Raw genomic sequence first — 16194 nt, forward strand, 5'->3', positions numbered from 1 at the left:
ACACACCACCACTGCTCTCTTGGCTGGCTGGATGTCATTCACTGTTGAGCCCAGGGAGGCCCTTTCAGTGAAGCCGTGACGCCCTCACTTTTGGGGATGGGGAAGGAGGAGGCGGGTGAATCCTTGCTGCTGGCTGACCAAGCAGATCTCACACATGGGGAGACAGGCTTTCTTGCAAGAAGATGCTTCTTGTTCTTGTCTACTGCACGAAGATAGACTCTCTGGATCCCCCAAGAAAAAGCCTATTCTTTGTGATGGAGACTTACAGGAAGTCAGTTTCTCACAAGTACTCCCAAGAAAGGGTTGTCACATCTGCAGGCCCCACGGGGCCACCAGTGTCCCTGGAGAGACAGGGAAGGGGAAGCCTGGGCCGGCTTCTCTGGGCCTCCCTGCAGGAGGAGCAAAGCTTGGCCTGCCACTCATCTCCAGGGCAGCCGGAGTTCTCCAGACACACACGTGTTCCAGAGCTGCCAGGCTCCATTTGTGCCCCATAAACTAATACTGATGCTACCGGTCAATTTCTCCATTGCTTGAAGCTTCTATTTCTGTTAGAAAGACATTAAGTGCCTCTCAGGTGGCAGGGCTGCAGCAGGGTTTCGGCCTCTCTGGGGCAGTGTGTGTGTGCGTGTGCGTGTGTGTGTTGGGGAGCTACGTGGAGTAAGACCTGTCTCTTTCAACACTCTGATTTGCCTGGGTTCTGTCCTCCCAAATGTTCTAAATTGCAGGTGAAATCACCCTGACAGAACTTCCCGCTGACAGCCAGTGTCTTTTGTTACAGAGGGAGGTGTTGATCCTTCTCTAATCAACAGCTTAATTAGGTCTGCTGAGATGAAAGAGTCATTTTTACTTAGGGAGCAAATATTTATAGACAACCCTTTCCCTGGCCCCTGCACTGGAGGTGTTCCCAACTTGAGGACTATATCAAATAAAAATTATAAACTCATTTCTCCACTCTACTAAAATCACTGGCAAACTCAGACAGAACTCTCCAGACTGTGAGCTGCCTACAGAGTAGTTTCATTCGTGGCTGGAGAGCCCAGCAGACATTGTGGCGCATGGTGGGCACATGGGAAGCACTTGTTGAATTTTTGAAAGAGTGGAGAGCCTGCTCGATGGCTTTCTTCTCCAGCAGGAATCACCAGGGCACTGTGGCTGAGTCAGACAGACCTGGAATTGAACCCTAGCAGCCTGGTCACGCAGCTGTATGACCTTGGGCAAGTTGTTTACCATCTCTAGGTCTCTATGGCTGTTCATCGGGACAGTAATAATACCTAATTTATAGGGTTGTTACCCTGAAAGCCTGTAGCACGGTTTTTGGCACACAGAAGCAACTTTAGCGTTGGCTGCTAAGAGCAGAGATGGTGGCAGTAAAGGCAGAGGTGACAATTAAGCCTCAGAGCCTCTGATCCCACAGGAAGGTCTCCTGGGCAGCTTTTAAGCCGTCTCGTTTCATAGACTTCTCAGTTCTGTTAAGAATGTATTAGGCTCCCTCATGAGGGAAGTGGAAATTAAAACCACAATGAGATACCACTTCATACCCACTAGGGTGGCTATATTCAAAAAAACAGAAAATAACAAGTGTTGGCTACGATGTAGAAAAAACGGACCCCTCATACATTGCTGGTGAGTATGTTTCATGGTGCAGCTGCTGTGGAAAACAGCTTGGCGTTTCTCAAAACGTCAGACATACTGTCACCAAATGATCCAGCAATTCCACTCCTGGATATATACCCCAAAGAACTGAAAACAGAGATTCAAACAGATACTTGAATGCCAATGTTCATAGCATCATTATTCACAAGAGCCAAGAAGTGGAAACTACTCAAATATCTATCACCTGATAAATGGAAAAACAAAAGGAGATATGTCCATACAATGGAATATTATTCAGCCATAAAAAGAATGAAATTTAATACATGCTACATGAACCTTAAAAACATCATGCTAAGTGAAAGAAGCCAGACACAAAAGGCTGTGTATTGTATGATTGCATTTAAAAGAAATATCCAGAATAGGGAACTCTATAGAGATAGAGAGTAGATTAGTGGTTGCTATGGCTACCCACCTCCACCTCCCCCCATACAGCTGAGGGGTATAGGGAGAGACTGCTAAGGGGTACAGTGTTTCTTTATGGGGTGATGGGAACATTCTGGAATTAATGATGATGGTTGCACATCATAGTATATACTAAAGACCATTGAATTGTACAGTTTAAAGCAGTGAATTTCATTTGATGTGAGCTATATCTCAACAAAAAAAATAAAATAAAATAAAAGAGACTGTAGGGGCTTCCCTGGTGGCGCAGTGGTTGAGAATCCGCCTGCCGATGCAGGGGACACGGGTTTGTGCCCCGGTCCGGGAAGATCCCACATGCCGCAGAGCGGCTGGGCCCGTGAGCCATGGCCGCTGAGCCTGCGCGTCCGGAGCCTGTGCTCCTCAAGGGGAGAGGCCACAGCAGTGAGAGGACCGCGTACCACAAAAAAACAAAACAAAACAAAAAACAAACAAACAAAAAAAACAGTATTGGGCCCCCAGTGGTCTCACTTCCAACACATCCACAATGACTGTTTTCACAGTGAAGCCTCTACAGTAGAAAACCTTTACTAAGACTTTACAATTTGCAAATCACCTTATGCCAGCCATGAAAATGGGCATTATTATCACTATTATACAGATGTGGAAACTGAAATTCAGAAACATGAAGCAACTTGGCACAAGTGAATAATAAGTAGAAAAGATGGAACTGGAACTCAAGCCTTCAAACTCCAACACCCTCTATTTTCCCTACCGATGAAACACAACGTGACCAACGGTGCTCTCAGATCTTCCCAACGGTGAGCTGCTTCCCAACAGAGTCTGGATTACCGAGGACTTCAGCCTTCCGCCTCATGTATGTGGGCAGCATTCCTGACTCTATCTGTGCCGGGCCCCCAGAGTACCAACTCCGCAGGTCAGAGAGCCTCGCACAGGACCTGTGAAACAGGTCACCCAATTCCCATTCTACCCAGGCAAAGAGTTTGTCACTTACCCAGCTGCCAGGTGCTCCCCCAAATGTCCCGCAGCTTTTGACACTGACTAAGCACCTCAAGCCAACAAGAGGCAGTAAGGAAGGTCCCTGTTTACGGTTATTTCTGTCTCCTTCCTGCCCCATGTAAACCCCACTGCGTTTGGAAGAGGGCTTCTCTCGAAGTTCAGAGGCTTTTAGGTACAGAAGTGAATCAGGTGTTGGGAGCATCCAATCAGCGGGCCAAGAAGAAAAAGGACAGATGTGAAGGAGCTGAGAAGAGTGAGGAGGGCTTTCCATTCCACACTACTGGGATGGGGAGTGAGCGAAAGGGAGGAAGGGGAAACCAAGGAATAAGAGTGGAGAAGGTGTAGAGTGTGTGGAGGAGCTCCTGAGGAGCTCAGCCTGCCTGGAGCAAAAAGGGCAGAGATGAGGCTGGAATAGCACAAGGGAACCAGATATATTTTATTTTATTAAAAAAAATTTTTTTTTTTTTGCAGTACGCGGGCCTCTCACTGTTGTGGCCTCTCCTGTTGCGGAGCACAGGCTCAGTGGCCATGGCTCACGGGCCCAGCTGCTCCGCAGCATGTGGGATCTTCCTGGACCGGGGCACGAACCCGTGTCCCCTGCATCGGCAGGCGGACCCTCAACCACTGCGCCACCAGGGAAGCCCAGGAACCAGATTTACAGGGCCGTGGCCACCAGGATAAGGAGGAGGCCACTCCAACAGGCAGTGGGGAGCCACTGGAACTTCTTGAGTAGGGGGCTGACATGAAAATTTACAAGTCTCCACGGTATAAACTGTCCATATGGAAAACCCATTAAAAAGAAAAACACCTGCTCGGGGGGCCTTAAATGGAGTTTCTGTGGATGGCAAGAAAGGCTTTAATAACCAAGTTGAAGGTTGCTTCCGAAACAGTAGGACTAACGGAGTATAAAACTTTTGAACAAAACTCCTAGCTATGAGATGCTGGAGAAAGGTCATGAAATCTCAATGCCCGCTTCTTCATTGGACCCCCCCAGTACCTCATGGACTAGACAACGACTTCCTTCAGAACCGGTCAGATTCAATAGGTGCAAAGAGGCCTTATCACTTTTTTCTGTAGTCACAACAAATCATTTCTTCTTAAGGCTGAAAGTGACCTTGAAGTCACTGATACTTCCGTGTGAGGCCGAAGTTCCGAAGTCACATCCTTGTTACACTGTGGTCCAGCCTCTGGCTGCACACCCACAGTGACAGGGCTGTCACTGCCTATTAGGTGACCCTCTCTAGCTTTAGAAATGTCTGGCTTTTAGAAACGATTTCCTCTGATAAAGTCAAAACCTGACCTCCTGTGGGCTCCTCTCGTTGACCTCAGTCTACCTCTTAGGGCCATTCAGAAGCTCATTTGCTCATTTTTCCACACGACGGCCCCTCAATATTTTAAGCCATCTATTATACCCTCAGCATCTACTCGATGAGTCTTCTCTTCTTTGTATTTCTTATATGACACTGATTTGAAGCTCTAAGCCTTAGTTAGTTTGCTCTTTTTTCTTTTCTTACAGTTTACTTTTTAGGGAAGGAAAAATTCATATTTTGCATTTCTTCTGAGATACTTCTGAACTTCCCTTCCATGGGTCAGCATTGCATCAAAAACTTTAGAATTTAGGCATGGCTTTATCTCCTCTTCATCCAGCAAGTGCTACATCTGGGGCAAGGACATGCATGGGTGACGGCAACAGTGGGACCTGCAACCAGACCCGCCTGCTGAGGTATAGCAGGTTCTGAGAGGAAGTAAAGTACAACAGCAGAATGTGACATCTAAAGGGCATGGAAACAAACAGCAGCAGCCATCAAAGAGTCAGTCTGACAGTGAGGGTCTCAAGGAAGATGTCCCCATAGATCCAGCGATGGACATTCAGGAACAAGTGATACCCCAAGAGCCAGGCAGACAGTCAGCACTTGGGAAGTTTTGCAGCAAGTGGCCAAGCCTCAGGCCCAGGGCCCTAGTCTTAAGGAGACTGGTATTCCGTGAAGGCCATCAGGACACAGGTACAGAGAACTGAGCCCCAGACCTGGGTCTGGGTGAGGGGCTTGGTCTTGGCCAGGTGACATGCCAGCTCGGACTCACTGGTAGTGAGCCCTGGGGCACCACGTTGAACAAGATTCTGGTTCCCCTCCGCTTGTCCAGCCTCATCTCTGCCCTTTTTGCTCCAGGCCGGCTGGGCTCCTCAGGAGTCCCTCTACACACGCACCACATTCTCCACTCTATTCCTTGTTTCCCCTTCCTCCCTTTCTCTCACTCCCCATCCCAACAATCTGGAATGGAATGCCCTCCTCACTAGCTCTTCTCAGCTTCACATCCAGCTTTTCTTCTTGACCCAGATAACTGGATGCTGACACCTGATTCATCTAGATTCTAAGATTCTAAGACTGCTTCCAGAAAAGTTTCATGATTGTTTGCCAATGTCACTTCAGGCATAGGAGGGGAGGGTGGTGGCATTTCCAAACTAGCCACAAGGTCGGTTGCTAGACCTGGGGCCAGGGTAGAATGGGAAGAGCATCAGATGGTACTTGATGCTGTTGGACCAGAGCTGCTTCAATCCCTCCTGCCGAAGGACGGGATCCAGAGAACACGCTGCAACATAGCTGAGCCTGTATGGGTCTGGGGAGAGAGAGTCCGCCAAGGCTGAGAGGGCAGGCAGGCCTGCCAGTCACAATCCTCAGGCCCCCAACATGAGGTTCTGGCTGTATAAATCTCCCAAATTGTGCCGATACTTTTCTCAGTTTATGTGGTAAAGTTGGGCAATCAGAAAAGCACTGTGCTGAAGCAACTTTCACAGTGAACGAAACGAGAATTCCATGTTTTAGGTAAATAAATAAATAAATAAAATGGAGCGTGGGGTGGAGAAGAGAGATAAAATGCAGGTCGAAATAGTAATATAGAGAAATAGACTTCTATCATAGTAACTGGCAAAATATTTGTGACTTCTTTATGTATATTTAAAAGTTTTGTATCACTACTTGGAAGGTAATCCTGCATGTGAAACCTGTAATAGAAACTGGCTGGGTTTTCTCTGAATGACTTTATTGTAAAAATCTACATTCTTAATGAGGCACAGGAAAGTCAGAGGAGGCCACCAGGATGGACCATGGCAAAGGAGGAAGCGTGGGGTATCCTGAGATGTTTGGAGCCCGTCAGGACATTTGAGTAGGACTTTATGCAAATCCAATCAGCTCCAAAATCAAATCACAATTATTTAACCCATTATCACTGGTCCAAAATAACGCCAGACACATTATTCTTACCAGTCCTCACCCTGTCAAGATGAGGAAAAAAAAATACGAGTGTTTACTTTGATTATTATGCATCCTGTTATGAGCCCCACCGTCGCTAAGTGCATGCAGCACCTTTAACTAAAGAAACTAATTGCAAGCCACTTTCAATATCTCTTGTTTTTTAATTTAATGCCCTCGGAGAGATATAATTGGGCTGGAGGGAAGAATTTTCACTGAAGTCATGAATTTGCTATATAAATACAAACAAGAAAGAAAGCTAATACAGTAAGGGAATATGGGATTAATTTTGAAATTGTCTGATTAGTGGATTGCTGCCCATCAATAATTGCCTTATATTTTCCCAAGGCCCTCTCTTTATTAGAGTCTGGCACCACATCTGCCCACAGTCTGTCAATCAGCCTGTGCAGCTGGGAGGGTCTGCAGAGAGACCACAATTGGAAGCCTGCTGGGGCGCCTTGTTAGACAAAGCAATATATCCCAGACGTGAAAACGCTGCCATCTTGACTCGGCTGCTAACGTCCTTACACTCAATCCTCCATTGTTGGAGGAGGGGCTCGTGTGACTAGGTCTGATTTTTTAAAAAGGAAAAGAAAAAGTTGCAATCGTTTCTTTACATGTATTTTACAGGCCTGGGCTCTGCTAGAGTTTGAGGTCACAAACGCCTTCCCCCTCCCAGGGGCTGAGTTGCCGGTAATGTAGTTAAAAAGAGCTTTGCAACAGCTGGAATTTCTAAAGCAACATTGGCATCATGGGGGACAACTAAACATGCTTCATACATTTAAAAATTATGAAGATTATCACAAGGGTTACGAGCAAGTGTGCAGATGGTGAGTTTCTAACTTAATTAATGCTTAAAATCTGGAATGTTCCCCAAGCTCTCAGAACCTTTCCTGTCTATCCTCTCCAGGCCTGATGTTCCCAAGTCCTTAAAGACTCTTGATCAGAGAAAGCTGAGGAGGGTCTGTTGACTGAACTCGCCATAAACATCTTTTCAAACCACACAGACACACACACAAAGTTGCAACCTGGCTAATGATATGTTTATGCCATGTCCATTTCCAGAAATATTTATGTCTATCTTGCCAGCAATCAGTCAAAATATACAAAAATGGATTTGCATGTAAAGATGCTTCATTTGGAAGACAGAATATCATGATAATAGGACAAAGATGGCTCACAGCATGCTTTTTTTTTTGTTTTCTTCTTATCATCTACTGTTTTCCTTTTCTGTTTGGTAAACTGAGCATTTGTTTTAAATTGCGATTTTGTTCTTGTGAGGTAGGAAATAAAACGATCCTGGAGCCAAGACCCCTACAGCACCCAGAAGGGTTTATTAGCTATTGAAGTGCAATTTCCTCTCAATGTCCAGGTCCCCGCTCTGCCTTGTGGCCAAGACTAGCCTTGTCGCCATCTTCCACTGGGCACCGTGGACATCTGTGTCTGCCCCTCGCCTCATCGACAGCCTGCTAGGCTCAGGGGCCGAGGTCTGGAGGACAGAGCTTGACTCCCTCCAGTCTTGTGTGTTATGTTCCATTGGGGTCCCAGCCCTGGAGTTGCTCACACCTCCCTCCTTCAAGGTTGTGTCTCTCACTCTGAAAGACTAATAAGGGTAGGGCTCACTGGTGTTGCTGCTTGGATGGCCAAAAACACCCCAGTGGTGCTTACTTCCCCGGGCACACTGTCCTGTGGATTAGCAGGACCAGGGCCACTCTGAAAATGTCCATCTCCTTCTGTCAGGTGGGAATGCAAATACTTACAGCAGTTGTGAGAGTTAAGCCCATAGAATGGAAGCACTTTTTAAGCTGTAGTCTAGAGCTTTCTGCCAAAGTAAGGGGCTATTTTGCTATTAACAATGCGAACCTTTAATGACTGCTTGTACAGCGGCATGGAGGCAACCACCTTGGCGCCTTGCTTTGCTCTGGAGGAGCCGCCAGCTTAGGCCACGGGGACTCCGGGCTTGGCTCACACCAGCAAGCTTCCCCGGTACTGGATGTGGCCCCAGAGATGGCAGAGTGTCTTCCCCACCTCTGTTTCTCTTTTCCAGTCTGCTGCCCCTCTGATATTGGACCTCTTCTCACTCCACCTTGAAGGAAGTCACAACTTCTTTCCTTATGAATTACAACCCTCAGTAGAACAAAGCAGTGGCAGGCGAAGTCCTCCTTCCAGGTCTTCAATTGGCTTTAAGGACCACCATAGTGGTACCTGCTACTCCCCAAATGCACCCACCCCTCCTCCCAGGTTGATCTCGTTGCCCCCGAGGAAGACTCGGTCTTTCATTTGTTCACCTTCTTTCCTCGCCTGTGATACTTCCCTTCTGTCCTTCGCTGGCCCAAGCCCACCCCTCTTGAAAGCCCATCCTCACCTCACGACTTCCAACTTCATCTCCCTCCACTTTCTCTGACCACACCAGCCCTTGCCATCTCCTCCTCCCTGACTCTTGTGGCATTTGTGATAGGTAGTTGCCACTGGATAATGACTGGTGGGTGTGCCCCTTTCACATGTGTTGAGAATCTCCTATGTGCTCAACACTGTGCCAGAGCAGATCCTCACCAGAATATACACCTTGATGTCATGTCTCATGTGAGGTTTGTGACTTTCAACTGCCTGGCTTGATTTTAAGCTCCTGGAGAGCAGGAACCATATCTTATTCTGTATTTTGCAAATGTTCATAGTTATCTGTCAATAAACATTAAGTAAGTGACTCAGGGATAACCAGGTGCTGGAGAGGTTCAAAGGGTGAGGTTGAACCACAGAGAAAACAAGCTCTTGAAAATCAAAATGTTGGTGCCCCAGTCAAAACAGCAATGTCCCTTGCCTCATAGATGGCCTGCCCCATAGTCCTCAAACACATAGCATGACCAATAAAATTAAAAAGTCACAACATATTCATATCCTCTCTCTAAGACAAAAGAATCAACTCTGTGGTTCAAATACAAAATGGAAAGATAGTACCGTAAGTGGGCCATTGGTTTGCTGATTCTCCATCCAGAGGCAGGCTCCCCGCTTGCAAAGGAGGCCAAGCAGCTGCTTGAGACCTAGGGCTCCTGCCAGGAGGAGGCCACCAGGACCTGGGCCAGAGCTAAATCCATGAGATACCCAAGGTCACTGTGGGACAGGAGCCTTAGTCACCAATATATAAGGCTTAGTTCTGGATTGGGAGGCCCAGGAAACCGGATGGAGACTTCCACAAAACTGCTAGACCAGGGCAGTGAGCTCAGGGGTAGCTCTTCCTCCTCGTCCAAATTTATGAGTGTTGGAGTGCCCCATGCTCAGTCCTTGGACCTCTTCTCTTCTCCATCTACACTCACTCTGTGAGAAACTCTGTCCTCTCCCACAGCCCTAATATTATCAAGGTGCTGAGGATGCCTGTATTTATATCTCCAGACTCAACCTCTTCCTGGGCTCCAGATACTCGGATGTCTCGTAAGTATCACAAAGTTCCCATGTCCAAAACACACCTCTAGATTCCTGTCTCAAACCAGCTCTGCCCCGACCTCTCCCCTTCTCAGTAAACAGCATGGCCATTTACCCAGCTGCTCAGGCCCAAAACCTAGGGGTCATTTTTGAGTTCTCGTTTTCTCTCACACCTGGCATGCAATCCCTCAGCGAGGTCTGTTGGCTTTACCTTCAAAAGAGATCCTGAGTTTGATGACTTCTCACTACCGCAACCCCTTGAACAGTACACAAAGACAGCCAACACCTCTTGCCAGATTGCTGCAGCCGTCCAGCTGGTCTTTTTTTTTTTTTTTTTTTTTTTTTTTTTTTTGCGGTACGCGGGCCTCTCACTGCTGTGGCCTCTCCCGTTGCGAAGCACAGGCTCCGGATGCGCGGGCTCAGTGGCCATGGCTCACGGGCCCAGCCGCTCTGCGGCATGTGGGATCCTCCCAGACCGGGGCACGAACCCACGTCCCCTAAATTGGCAGGCGGACTCCCAACCACTGAGCCACCAGGGAAGCCCCAGCTTGTCTTCTTGCTGCCATCTTGTTCCCTACTCTCTGTGCTTCACATAGCAGTCACAGTGATGTTTTAAAATCATAAATCAAACCATGTCAGCCCACTACCCCAAACCCTCTCCTGGCTTTCCCTTATACTTAAAATAAGATCCAAAATCCCTGTCTGATGTGGCCTCATTTCCTATTCAGCCCTTCCTGCATACTGGGCACCAGACACATGGGCTTCTTGCTCTTCCTTGAACCCATCATCCTGTTTCCTGCCCTAGGATCTTCCCACCTCCTTGGTCTTCTTCTCCAGGATCTTTGGATAGCTCCCTGCCCCTATGCACCCCAGCTTTCACCCAAATGTCACCTTCCAAAGAACATCTATCCTGTCTACAATGCCTAGCTCCCACATCCTTGTCACTCTTTATCCCCTTCCTGCTTCATTAGTCTTCACATTAACTGCCTGAAACTATGTATTTTTAAAAAAATGTCTTCTTTTTATTTATGGCTGTGTTGGGTCTTCGTTGCTGCACGCAGGCTTTCTCCAGTTGTGGCGAGCGGGGGCTACTCTTCGTTGTGGTGCGTGGGCTTCTCATTGAGGTGGCTTCTCTTGTTGCGGAGCACGGGCTCTAGGTGCGCAGGCTTCAGTAGTTGTAGCACATGGGCTCCATAGTTGTGGCACATGAGCTTAGCTGCTCCGCAGCATGTGGGATCTTCCTGGACCAGGGCTCGAACCCATGTCCCCTGCACTGGCAGGCAGATTCTTAACCACTGCACCACGAGTGAAGCCCCTGAAACTATGTATTTTGTTGTTGTTGTTGACCTCCCCCCCATACAAGATCCATGATGACAGGGATTTTGCTGCTCTTGTTCACTGTTACCTTTCCTGTGCCTGAACTGTACTTGACACATTAAAGGCACTCAGTGAATACGTGTTACGTGAGTAAATTAGTGAATGGGTAAATAAGTAAGCAATAAGCTAAGACAACGTTAGTATCCTCATTATCATGTACACGTGACTCTCATGGAGCAATTTTTTAAAAACTGGGTTTGTTTGTGGGGGAAAAATGGTCCCCAAAAGAAGGAAAAACACTGGGGCTGATGATAGGACAGCATAGATCATAAAGAGAACCTCTAGCTCCCCTAATAAAACAAAACCCAGACAGCACAAGTCTGGAAAAGGATGTCATGGGGAGATGTGGCTGGACCCCCCTCCTCCCCCACAGGAGCTCTGAACCATTACTGCTTTCATTTCTCAAAGCAGAGGTAAGACCAGACTGGAACATCTGAACAAGATGTCACCAAAGGTCCAGGGAGACTGAGGAAAGGCTTGGGTATAAAGTGAGGGGGGCACCAGGAGTTGTGAGGGCTACAGAAAAAGAAGAAAGAGCTCCAGATAGGACATTTCACTCAGGGCCAGGCTCACTTACAGGACGGGCCACTTTGGAAAAGATAACGTAAGCTTCGGGTGGCAGAAGAAGGTCTTAGAAATGGACGTGGGAATGTGCTTATACTTTTACTTGTTCACTTCAGTCTCCCTCACCACACACACAAAATGGAAGGTAGAATCCCAGTTTTTTTACAGGCAAACACTGTGCCCGGGGGCAGGAGTTGAAATTAGGTCTGCATGATCAGAAAGCTTTTTGAAACACCTTGGATCATCATTCCATTAGGACCCCTTGAGCCAAGGTCCCTTCTCCAGCTGGCACCTAAAGAACATCGCACGAGTCCGCTCACGTTCCACAGTCTTTAAGAGTCTACAAACATGTGTGCTGGCTTGTTTGAAAACAGATGCTATCGGGACTTCCCTGGTAGCACAGTGGTTAAGAATCCGCCTGCCAATGCAGGGGACATGGGTTTGAGCCCTGGTCCGGGAAGATCCCACATGCCGCGGACCAACTAAGCCCGCGAGCCGCAACTACTGAGCCTAAGTGCCACAACTACTGAAACCCTCGCACCTAGAGCCCGTGCTCTGCAACAAGAGAAGCCACCACAATGAGAAGCCCACGCACCACAACTAGAGAAAGCCTGCATGCAGAAACGAAGACCCAACACAGCCAAAAATAAATAAATAAAATAAATAAATTTTAAAATAAAACAAATGCCATCACCCTGATTCCCCAATGATTCTCACACCAAAATGGGCTGGGGGGTGGCAGGAGGAAGGGCAGGGGATGCATAGGGGAAGGAAAGCTCTGAAGCAAAGCTACTCCCTAACCATAGGCCAAAACCTGGCTAGAAACATGACTGATGATGTGATAAAAGGGTGCCCTACCACACTAAATGCAAAACAGGAATTGCAAGGTGCATGTAAAGGACTAGGTAACGGGTTGCATATTAAGAACACAGTTTCCATTTAGTCACTTGGAACAGAACAATCTGCAGCATTAAAGGAGAAGAAAATTTGGCAGGGCTCACTGTGAGGAGGCACAAGTGGGGAGAATTCCTAAAAGAGATCCTAACTTAATCACTTGAAGCAGGAGACCAAAAGCTGCCTTCAGAAATAGATCAAAAGAGTTGTATCGGCCCAGGAGTGCACACACCGTATCAATCTCTGGCCCAAGTGTGCGAGCCTCCAGGCATCACCTCGGAAGCGTGCCCAGAGCGGCCTGGTTTTATTTGTAAATGCACAGGAAGGGTCTGAAACAATCCCAGAGCAAGGCTGGTGGGGCAGCAGCCAGGTGGAGTAGGAGTCAGGACCAACTGGCAATTCCCTCAGGTTTACTTTCCTACTGATCTCATTCCCATGGAACATACACTAAATCCATCCTTAACCTGACAAATTAGTGGGGCCCCATCTAAGAGATGGGAAAGGGCCTGAGGCAAGAAAGACAGGCCAGGCCTGGCTTGCACCAAGGAGAGGACCTGCCTCTTTGGCCTTTATCCTCATGAGCTGTACTCCAGTAACTGAGGCCATTGCTGTCGCCCATCTCAAGAGCTCCAGACTGGGCCCAGAGGCCAGCCTTTGCTCACCTAACATTCTGCACAGATAAGTAACCAGATAGGTACTGTTTTGTTTACACAAAGGGGATTAACTATGCACTTTGTCGTCCATCTTGCTTTTCTTGAGGCCCGAAGGCTACAAGGTATGTCATGAATTGAGGACCCAGGTGAAGAAAGACTGATGGAGTGTTACACTGTAAGGTGAACTGTCATTTATCTAGTCTTGTACTGATGGACATTTAGGTTGTCCCCTCACCCCAGTTTTTTTTTTTCCTATTACAAATAATGCTGCAGTGAACATCCTTGTAACACAACTCGGTGAACTCTTGCGGGTATATCTGTAGGGTAAATTCCTAGCTCAGCGACTGCACTTTAAGCTCCTTCAGAATAGGAAAATGGATTAATCATCTTCCTTGCTCCTTTGCCTAGCACTGTCACAAAATTCTGTGTATAGTACGGACTCAATAAATATTTGTTGGACTCAATAAATATTTGTTAACATGAGTTAATGAAAAAGAGACAATCTATACCCTGAATTACAAAGCCCTAAGCATGAAACAGATAACAGAACAAAATGGTTTCTAACACAGTGATAAGCGGAATGATCTGGACCAGGTAAAACTGCTACAGGAATTCCAAATGGAAGGTGTGCAATCTCAGATTTTTACCCTTTCCTACACCTGAATTTTATATAGCATTGCTAATTAACTTCTTGTTCTAACAGGCCAGTTATGGATAGACCAGCTCTGCCTTCTTCCTCTTAGAGATAACAGGAAGAGAAGGATCCTGATCAGAACTTGCTCCCTTCACTGAGATTTTTGGGAGACATCTAGAATAGCATTTCCTCATTAGGCCTGATTTTGGAACACGATTTCCCAGTGACCTGAGTGGCTCCATATGTTTATCAAAGATGGAAAAAAGCTGCTATACGTTGGAATTTTATATTTTCCCCTCAAAATTAATTTTTTTCAGAGCTACCTAAGGATATTCTCTACCAATAACCAGAAGTTTCTGAATTCATACTGTATTATAGACATGAGGATCCCAGGGGTCTCAGTGGGACTTGGGACAGCTGTTTTTGACTTTGAAGCTAGCTGCTATTTCATTAAGATGATGTCATCATTATTTCATCAGCCTCTCGTTCAACACTGTGAGGATTTATTATCACCACTTTACAGGTTGGGAAACTGAGGCACAGAGAAGTTAAGTACTTGCCACCCCATACTTCCTAACAAGCAGAACTGATCTCGGATCTGGGTCTTCAAGTCTACTCTCTTGCTTTTGCTTCCAGGAGCAGTTCTATCACGAAGCTTCAGCTTCCGGCCCACACTTGCACCTCTCCTTTCAGGACCCTGGGAGGGGCCCTCACATCGTGTTTATACGGTCACATATTTTCGTAAAATTTGCAGAAGTAAGATCTTGAACTGTAGTTAAAAACCACTGTCTCTCTTCATTCTGACTTTCCTCTCTGACTTATTCACTTAGCGTTGGGTGGCCTCTGAGTAGTGGAGGGCATTTTTAGGATCCGGCTAAAGGGAAGTTGAGTTGGGCTATGTTTAGTTTGAGTTTGGTCAGAGGTGTGGTGCACAATCACTTTTATGTCAAGTTAAATTATTGCTGGCTGTCCTTGTACAAAACAAAACCAACCAAACAAAACCCTTAATTTTACTAAAATAATATATGCACATGGTAACAAATCGAATAGTACAGGGGGCTTAGAGACAAGTTGGATGGTACCACAAGACTTACAACAAAATAAGTTCTCCCCACCTCTCTAACTACTTTCATTTATTTTAGCAATTTCTTTTCACAGTATCACCATATTTTTAATTTATTTTATTTATTTTTGCTGTGTTGGGTCTTCGTTTCTGTGCGAGGGCTTTCTCTAGTTGGTATCACCATATTTTTAAACAATATCCTAATATTTCAATATTCTAAGTCAAAAAACTGGTGGACATGTAAATTTTCCTTACAAAAATTATTTTAAAGAAATTTTGTTTTTGTATAAGAAACTATCTAAATTTGGTTTTGTATATTATAAGTGGTAAATATTGTAGTAAACCTTATAATATTTTTATAATACTTTCTTCACTTACCAATATTAGACATTATCTATTGATTTCCTGTCATTAGGTAAAGCTATAGCTCTCTCAAACCTATTCACTTCCTCTCTCCCATTTTCTTTTTATAGTTCTGCTTTAATTTTTGGTTAAATCAATAGTCAGAGTTTACAGTTTATATGACAGGGATAATATTTTTGCAAATATTAAATCAATACATTATATTTTTCCACTTAAATAATTATTTCCAACAGAAAAGCAGGCTTATGTTTACCAAAAAGATAAGTACAGGAATGTTCATAGGAAAATTATTTGTAATAGTCTCCTACTAAAACTTATCCAAATGCCTATCAACAGCAGAGTGGATAAAAAAATTGTGACACACTCATATAATTGAGTACTGAACATATATGATAATAAATGAACTATTGTTGCATGCGACAACATGAATGAATATTAAAAACATAATATTAAGCAAAGGAAGCCAGACACATGATAGTACTATATGAATCAATTACATAATATATCAACAACAGACAACACTAAAATAGTCAGAAATTAGTATAGTAGTTGTCCTGGAGTGACTGTGAGGAGGTGAGAAGAGGCTTCTGAGCGCTAGTAATGTCCTATTTCTTGATCTGGGTCCTTTTAATATGGGCGTATTATATATTCATTTTGTGAAAATTCAACAGTATATATATTTAAAATTTCTGTATTTTTCTATACATGTTTTACTTCCATAAAAAAGTTTATTTTAAAATATCATTATAGAAAAGATATTTTATACCTCTATTATTAGATATCTATTGATCTCCCAGCTTTTAAAGATTTTGTTATACTTACCCTAACATCTGTGTCTTTATCCCTTCTCCTCCCAACTTTTGTTACTTTAATTTTTATAATATCTTGGATTAGAATATATTCTCTTCTGTAATCAAAAAAGCCCACATTTGTTTTCATTTTAGTTCT

The sequence above is a fragment of the Mesoplodon densirostris genome, chromosome 14, assembly GCF_025265405.1.
Source record: "Mesoplodon densirostris isolate mMesDen1 chromosome 14, mMesDen1 primary haplotype, whole genome shotgun sequence".
NCBI lineage: Eukaryota > Metazoa > Chordata > Mammalia > Artiodactyla > Ziphiidae > Mesoplodon > Mesoplodon densirostris.